Genomic DNA, 7,884 nt, shown 5'->3' on the forward strand with positions numbered 1-7,884 from the left:
CTCCAATACTACTCCATTACCATTAAACTTAGATTTGAAGAGCTACTTTTGAGGTAGATAAGTTTCCATTCCTTTACTACAATTGAATGCAATCACACTAATGTTTATATCCTATGCTCTCACAATTATATCTCGTTTATTGTGGCAATGTCTTTGTCAAATGCTTAGTCTGGAAACATTTACTTCTAGTTGGATAGTTAAATTATGGTTAAGATGGTATTAAACATCTTTTGGCGAGTTCTTTACTACAATTGATCTATTAGACTTCTTTGAAGTTAAATCAAGCCCTTTTTTCTTGTTCATAACAATTTGTATGAGAATTTTGTAAATGCACATAATATTCAAGATGCATGAATATATTCTTATTGTTGATGTAGGTGCGCTAATCTATTTAGTATTACAATGCATTGGTTTTCAAGATTGAAAAAAAAATTTATTATGAACTTTGGAGCTTATACTTTATGAGAATTTTTTAAATAATATAATGGTGTAACAAACCCACTATACTATTTCAATTTTTTTCATAAATTTATCTTTGAGCTCCAAGTCCCTAATAATTTTTTACATTCTTAACCTTGACAATGGTTACTTAGTTTTGCAAATGAAGAATAATTTCATTTATAAAGATTGTTTGATTTGGAAAATACCTATTCTAAGAATGATATCTCTCTATCTTTATAAATTCTCAAATTTTACCTTAACTTGGATCTTTTTTGAGGATTGAATCTATAAATATAGGTCTCATCTATAGTTGTGGATTTATCTTCTATGTATAAACTCAACCATCGTTTGTGTGATTCTATACTCCATTTTAAATTTCTAAGATTAGTGATATTTAGAAAAACCTTAAAGAAAATTATCATCAATATTAGAAGGGGACACATTCTATTAGTTTAACTTGTTTAAAAATTAGGTAAACAATTGTGATTCTCTTCAAAGGGCAGAGCAGAGGAAGTATCCTCATCGTCTTCATTGTTAGAGTAGCGGAGGAAGTATGATGTTCGGCATTGTTCTCATAAAAATAAAATACGCGGAGTGCGTGGGTACCACTTGTAATTTTCTATCGCTTTAGGATTTTGACATTATGAGAAGTTCGGCATCATTCGAAGGGCATTTATTGAGTGCTAATTATTCGGTGCAGTTGAAAGTAGAGTAGTAGATAAGATCATCCGTTGATCTGGGCGTTACAAACCGCAAAATTTCCTCGCTTTTCCACAACATGGGATGGAAATTGAAATGTCAAGTCATGAATGAAGATGAAGTGCACATGTTTCTGTGTATTCTTGGAATCATAGCATTTGTCGTGAATGAAGATGCTTAGCAAGGAAAACACAGTATACCAAGTCAAGTCAATGCGTTTTTCAAAAGTGAGCTATTCTCCACGAGTGGGGATGAATAAAGTGAAGGCTGACTAGCCTAACAATGACAAAGACAATGCTAGACTTTTAACATTTCTTAAATTCAAGGAAATTTTTTGATAAAAGACTGATAACTTCTCTAAGCTGGTGACGCAATTTGTAGCCCCTTATTTTCATAGGTTAAAAATGGAAACCTAAAAAGTAGAAGCTTCTATTTTTTATGTAGTAACCCACCATGATTCATCCAACAAAAATTGAGTATAATTTTTTTTTTCTTTATTATGTTTTATTCAATTGCATACTCTGGGCATCCATCCAATAGGATTGGGCATTCATCCATTCGGGAGGAGCTTCTAACCATACGGGTTAGGCAATTGTCCATACGGGACGTAAATTCCATCTATCCAATACGGGATAGGCATCTACCCATACGGGGTAGGCATCCATCCAAACGGGATAGGAGATGCTCTGGCCAGAGACTTAGACTCATCGGGACCATTCGGGTCCTGAGCCACTCACTAAGTACTACATTCCTCTAACAAGAATGCACCGAGGTCGCCGTCCTTAGGAGTAATAAGAAAATAATACAAGCTTGAATTCCGCCTCGGAATTTGGCTTAAAGCCTCGGGAAGTCAAGCGAATCCATACGGGATTCCTTCCGAGTATGCATTGGATTAAATTTGATTAACTTATCTTTCAATTAGGATTCTTACTCAACCAAGCCTAGACCCCACCCACGAACGCCTGAGTACGAGGGACAACTCCATCCCAAGACTGCCTACATACCCGCTTCGGCACGGGATCAAGGCGTAAAGTATGTAGTTCTATTTTCTAATCTATGGTTTGATGTAAACTGATTTTTGTGGGTACGCAACCCTTTCTAGGGTCAGTGTCCCAGACAGTTTCTCTGCGGTTGCTACCCACGAAGGTAGCATTTAAGCGAAGGCTCAAGATGGCCCATTGCTTGTGGCCTAACAAAATAACTAGAACCTAATTCTTATCATGAGCGTCACCCAATTGCAAATCACCAATATCCCTTCGAGGTGAATAATTAAATAAAATAATAAAAAAAATAAGTAAATTTCACGAGAGCTCTTAACTTGACCATCCCTAAGAGGGGTTTACTATGGTTTATCTCAACGGATGTGGAATTCAATTAAAAGTTATCTTATTAAATTATCGATCCAAGAGGGATTACCCGCCCCTTGGATTTTTAACTTCCAAATGTCCCTTATTACTCCCCGACGATTTATAGGGACGATGCCACAGACGTCGTTAATGCAGCTTTATTAGGCGTTAAGTGCAGTAGTTCAACACGACGGCATTACCCGTAAGCGTGACCCAGAGGCACCGTATATACCGAACGCTGCTAGTTTTAGTTTTCCAACTCCATTTGTTTAGTTTTCTAAACTAACATCATACTTGAATATAATTATGAAATGGATGTACATAATTTTAAACCTTAAATACTATTTGAACAAAGAATATCATTATTCTACAGTTAATTAGATTAATACATGTATTGGCATGGTAAAGATAATTGTGAACTTACAAGTAATCGCATGAAAATTAAGGAATACGAAATAATCATAATGCAATGCAAAAGTAACGTCATTTATATTCAAAATGCAGAAATGTTTTTCTCTATCGCAAGACTTAATTAGTTATAAGGTTACAAATTTCTCATTAGTGACCAAATTGAATAATAATGAGACTTTACTTATCTCAAAAGTTATGGGTCAAATAATCCATTCATTTCTCTAAGGATTTGAAATAATACATTGAATTCAACTCTTGTTAATTTTAAGGAAATTAAATTTAGCTAAACAAATGTACACAAAAAAAAAGAAATTAATTTAATTTCAATTTAAAACGATACACAAAAAAAATACTTAAATGTTAAATCGAATGTTAAACTTCCATCGAAATTTCCCATGGCAATCTCGTTTTAATTATTGCATATAGAACCGGGGGTGGGGACCACGGGTCCCGCCACTCCCTACGGTCCTGCATGTGCAGGCCCGTAGGGGTTGACGGGCCACGTGGTCCCCTCCACTCCCCTGCGGCCACTTGCAGTGACCGCAGGGTAGTGGGGGTACCACTAACCCTGCCGGCTTACGGTAACGCCCTTCTGCGCTCGAATGGTTATTTTCGGGGTCTGTGCGTACGTGCGGTTATTTTGGGGTCTGTGTGTACGCAGTGATTGATAATGTATCATTTAAATTGCAAATTGACAATGGGGTTATATAATCTATATATATATATATATATATATTTGTATATATATATATATAAATATATATATGGTTTCAAATTCTTTACAGGATAATTTTTATTCAAGAAGGTAAGAACAGGTAAAATAACTGAGTAATTCTTGGTTTGTCTCCTTACAGAAACCAGACCTTTAATGTATGTATATATATATATTTTTTTTTATAAATCAGAATCACAGAAAGAGAGAGAGAAAGATTTATCCAGCCATTACAGGAAGGGAGTTGTTCTCAGACTTCTCAGGAAATTGGTTTGTTTCCAGGGTTATTCTCAGAGTCCAGGAGAATTTATTCAACTGGTAATTTCAGTGAGCTCTTTATTCAATCCACAAAGAGTTTTCAAAAAGAAAATAATAATAAGAATACTCCTTAAATGAGATTTGGATAACAATAACCAGAATCAAAAAGAATAAGAGGAACAATTTAAATCTGGATCTAGATTTAATATTACATTATATTTTTTTTAAAAAAACAGTGAATCTAATTCTTTGTCAAGCAAATTTAATCTACTTCCTTATCAAGAATCTGAAACTATTAATCAACAATTGTTCTATTCTACTCCAAAATTTAAAACTAAATTTTATCAAAGTTTGAAACAATGAATCAACAAATTTATTTTTCTTTCTATCAAACATTTTAATCTACTCCAAATCTGAACTAAATTTTATCAAAATCTGAATAATGAATCAACAATTTATTTTCCAAAATCAAGAATCCAAACAATGAATAAACAATTTAAAACATTTTAATCTAATTCTTATCAAAGTCTGAAACTAATTTCACGAATGAATTTCATTTGCATAAAATAATCTGATCTAATCTACAACAAGAACAAGATGCACAAACTAAGCTTGAAGGAACCTGGATGCTTGCAAAAAATGATGTAGAGTCTTCCTTGATCCTCCAAATTGAAGTGAAATACTCCCAGCAAAACCTTGGCTGCAAATGAAAAATGGACTACAAAGGAGAAATTGCAGAATTTTCTTATGGAATAGCTAGCTTTTCTTTTGAAACTTGTACCTATTTTATAAAGCAAATTTCAAATTCCCACTACCTAATTTTAAATTGAAAAAAATGAGATTCTCTCCCAATTTGGCCTCCATGCAAATTAATTGGGCTTAGTGGGAGGAGTTACATGCAAGGAGGTGGAGAAGCCTCTAGAAGCTTCTTATTCCTCCTACAACATGTGCCTTAATGTGAGGGAAATTAAATAACTAAATTAAAAATGCATTTTCCATGTGTGTGTGGTTTATTAATTTATTCCCTTACAATATTCAATAATTCATCCAAAGAGTATAAATAAAGTTTTGTATTTAAATAAAAAAAAAAGAAATGATAAAGGAGGGTTGTGACATCCTCCCCCCCTTAATCTGTGCATCGTCCCGATGCACTTATTAAATGCATTCAAAGAGTTATAGTTCATGTTCAAAATAAAAAGGGAAATAGCTGCTGCATCTCCTTAGTATCCTCCCACGTGGCATTCTTTTCGTCGTACTGGTCCCATTGCACCTTGCACTGATCAACCTCTCTGTTGCGCAACTGGCACTGGCGCCTCTCCAAGATTCTGAATGGCTCTATCATTATTCCCCCCATTTCTTGGACCTGCAAGGCATCCCAATTCAAAATGTGTTTCTCGTCAGGTACATACTTCTTAAGAAGAGATACATGGAAGACATCATGGATTCGGCTCAATTGGGGAGGCAAGGCCAACCGATAAGCAACTGGATTAATTCTTCCCAGTATTTCAAAGGGTCCAACATAACGAGGTGCAAGCTTAGTCTTTTTCCCAAATCTTATAGAACTCTTGTGTGGCCTAACCCTTAGGAAGACTTTCTCTCCTACTCCAAACTCCCTTGGTGTTCTGTTTTTATCTGCATAACTTTTCTGCCTATCCGAGGCTTCCTTCAACCTTTGCCTAATTTCCTTAGTTTTCCTTTCCATTTCTTTCAACATATCTGGCCCAATAATCACTCTATCCTCAAGACTATCCCAACTCAAGGGTGTTCGACATGGTCTACCATACAAAGCTTCAAAAGGTGCCATTCCCAAAGATGTTTGATATGTATTATTGTAGGCAAACTCTACCAAAGGTAGGTACTCTTCCCATTTTCTCTGTTGGTCCATGCAGTACATACGAAGCAGGTCTTCCATAATCTGATTTGTCCTTTCTGTCTGACCGTCTGTTTCCGGGTGGTATGCGGTGCTAAAATTTAGTTGAGTCCCTAGAGCTGATTGAAGAGTGGTCCAAAACCTGGAAGTGAATCTTGCATCTCTGTCTGATATGATTTTCTCTGGTACTCCATGCAACCTAACTATCTCCTTAATGAAACGTCTAGCCAAGGTGGGTGCATCATCTGTCAGATTTCCTGGTATAAAGTGTGCCACCTTAGTGAGCTTGTCAATTACTACCATTATTGCATCATGCCTAGAAGGTGACATGGGTAGCCCTTGTACAAAATCCATACTAATAACTTGCCACTTATGCTGGGGTACATCGTGCAATTGTAACAATCCAGCTGGGTGCCTATGTTCTGCCTTTACTCTTTGACATTCCAAACATTTAGCTACATACTTGACGATATCGCTCTTCAACCCTTGCCAAAAGTATAACTTCTTTAGATCTGCATAAAGTTTGTTAACTCCTGGGTGGCCTGAATAAGGGGCATTGTGAGCCTCCGATAAAACTACTTCCCTTAAATTCCCTGAATTAGGAACATAGATTCTGTTATTGTATCTGAGTAGTCCATCTTCATCAACTGTATACCCTTCGACCTTAGGGTCGGTCGGGTTGTGTCTTATAGTTAATTTGACTTGCTCATACCATGGGTCATGTCCTTGCTCATCCATTACTTGCCCTTTGAAGGAGGTTTTGAAGGTTGCTATAGTCATCAAGTGCCTTCTCCTACTTAAGGCATCTGCCACCCTATTTTCTTTCCCTTTAATATATTCAATCTCAAAGTCATATTCACTTAGAAACTCTAACCACCTTCTTTGTCTGGCATTTAAGTGAGGTTGGGTAAAGATGTATTTTAGTCCTTGGTTGTCCGACTTAAGCTCAAAGGGCTTCCCTAGTAAGAAGTGTCTCCACTTTTGCAGGGCATGCACAATTGCTGCCAACTCTAAGTCGTGGGGTGCATAATTGACTTCATGAGTTTTTAGCTTCCTAGATTCATAAGCCACTACCCCTTCATCTTGGACAAGTACTCCTCCTAACCCTTCAATAGAAGCATCTGTTACAACTGTGAAGTGTCCATTTGGGTCTGGTACCTTTAGAATGGGTGCTGAAGTTAGTTTTCCCTTCAAGATTTGAAATGCCTTATCACTTTGCTCGGTCCATACAAACCTTTTGCCCTTCCTTTGCAACGAGGTGATGGGATTTGCTATCTTAGAGAATCCTTCCACAAACCTCCTATAGTAACCTGCTAGCCCCATAAAGCTTCTTACCTCTGAAACATTCTTAGGGATTGGCCATTCTACTATTGCCTTTATTTTATCTGGGTCGACTGCTATTCCATCCTTTGATATTATATGCCCAAGGTAGTGAATCTTTTCCTCAAAGAAGGCACATTTGGACAATTTCCCATATAACTTATGTTCTCTTAACCTTTGCAAAACAATTTGTAGATGCGCTAAATGTTCCTCTTCATTTCTAGAATAAATCAATATGTCATCCAAAAATACCAAAACAAACTTATCCAAGTAGTCATGGAATACACTATTCATTAGGTTCATGAATGCAGCTGGGGCATTAGTTACTCCAAAAGGAACTACTGTGAATTCATAATGTCCATATCTCGTCCTGAAAGCTGTCTTCGGAATGTCTTCTTCCTTAATTCTGAGCTGATGATACCCTGACCGAAGATCTATTTTGGAGAAAACTGCCGCTCCTTTCATTTGGTCAAAAAGGTCCTCTATGCGAGGTAAGGGATACCTATTCTTTATGGTAACTTTGTTCAACATCCTATAGTCGATGCATAGCCTTAAGGTTCCATCCTTCTTCTTAACAAATAAAACTGGCGCTCCCCATGGTGATACACTTGGCCTTATTAATCCCTTAGCTAAGAGTTCCTCTAATTGCATTTTGAGCTCTTGTAATTCGGTTGTGTTCATCCGGTAAGGTGCCTTTGATACTGGTTCAGCTCCTGGGAGTACTTCGATAGAAAAGTCAAACTTTCTCTTAGGGGGTAAACCGGGTAGTTCTTCTGGAAAAACATCCCTAAACTCCTTTAAGAAAGGGGTATTTTCAAATGTTGGGG

Source organism: Cryptomeria japonica, chromosome 8, assembly GCF_030272615.1.
Source record: "Cryptomeria japonica chromosome 8, Sugi_1.0, whole genome shotgun sequence".
In the NCBI taxonomy this organism is placed as follows: Eukaryota; Viridiplantae; Streptophyta; class Pinopsida; order Cupressales; family Cupressaceae; genus Cryptomeria; species Cryptomeria japonica.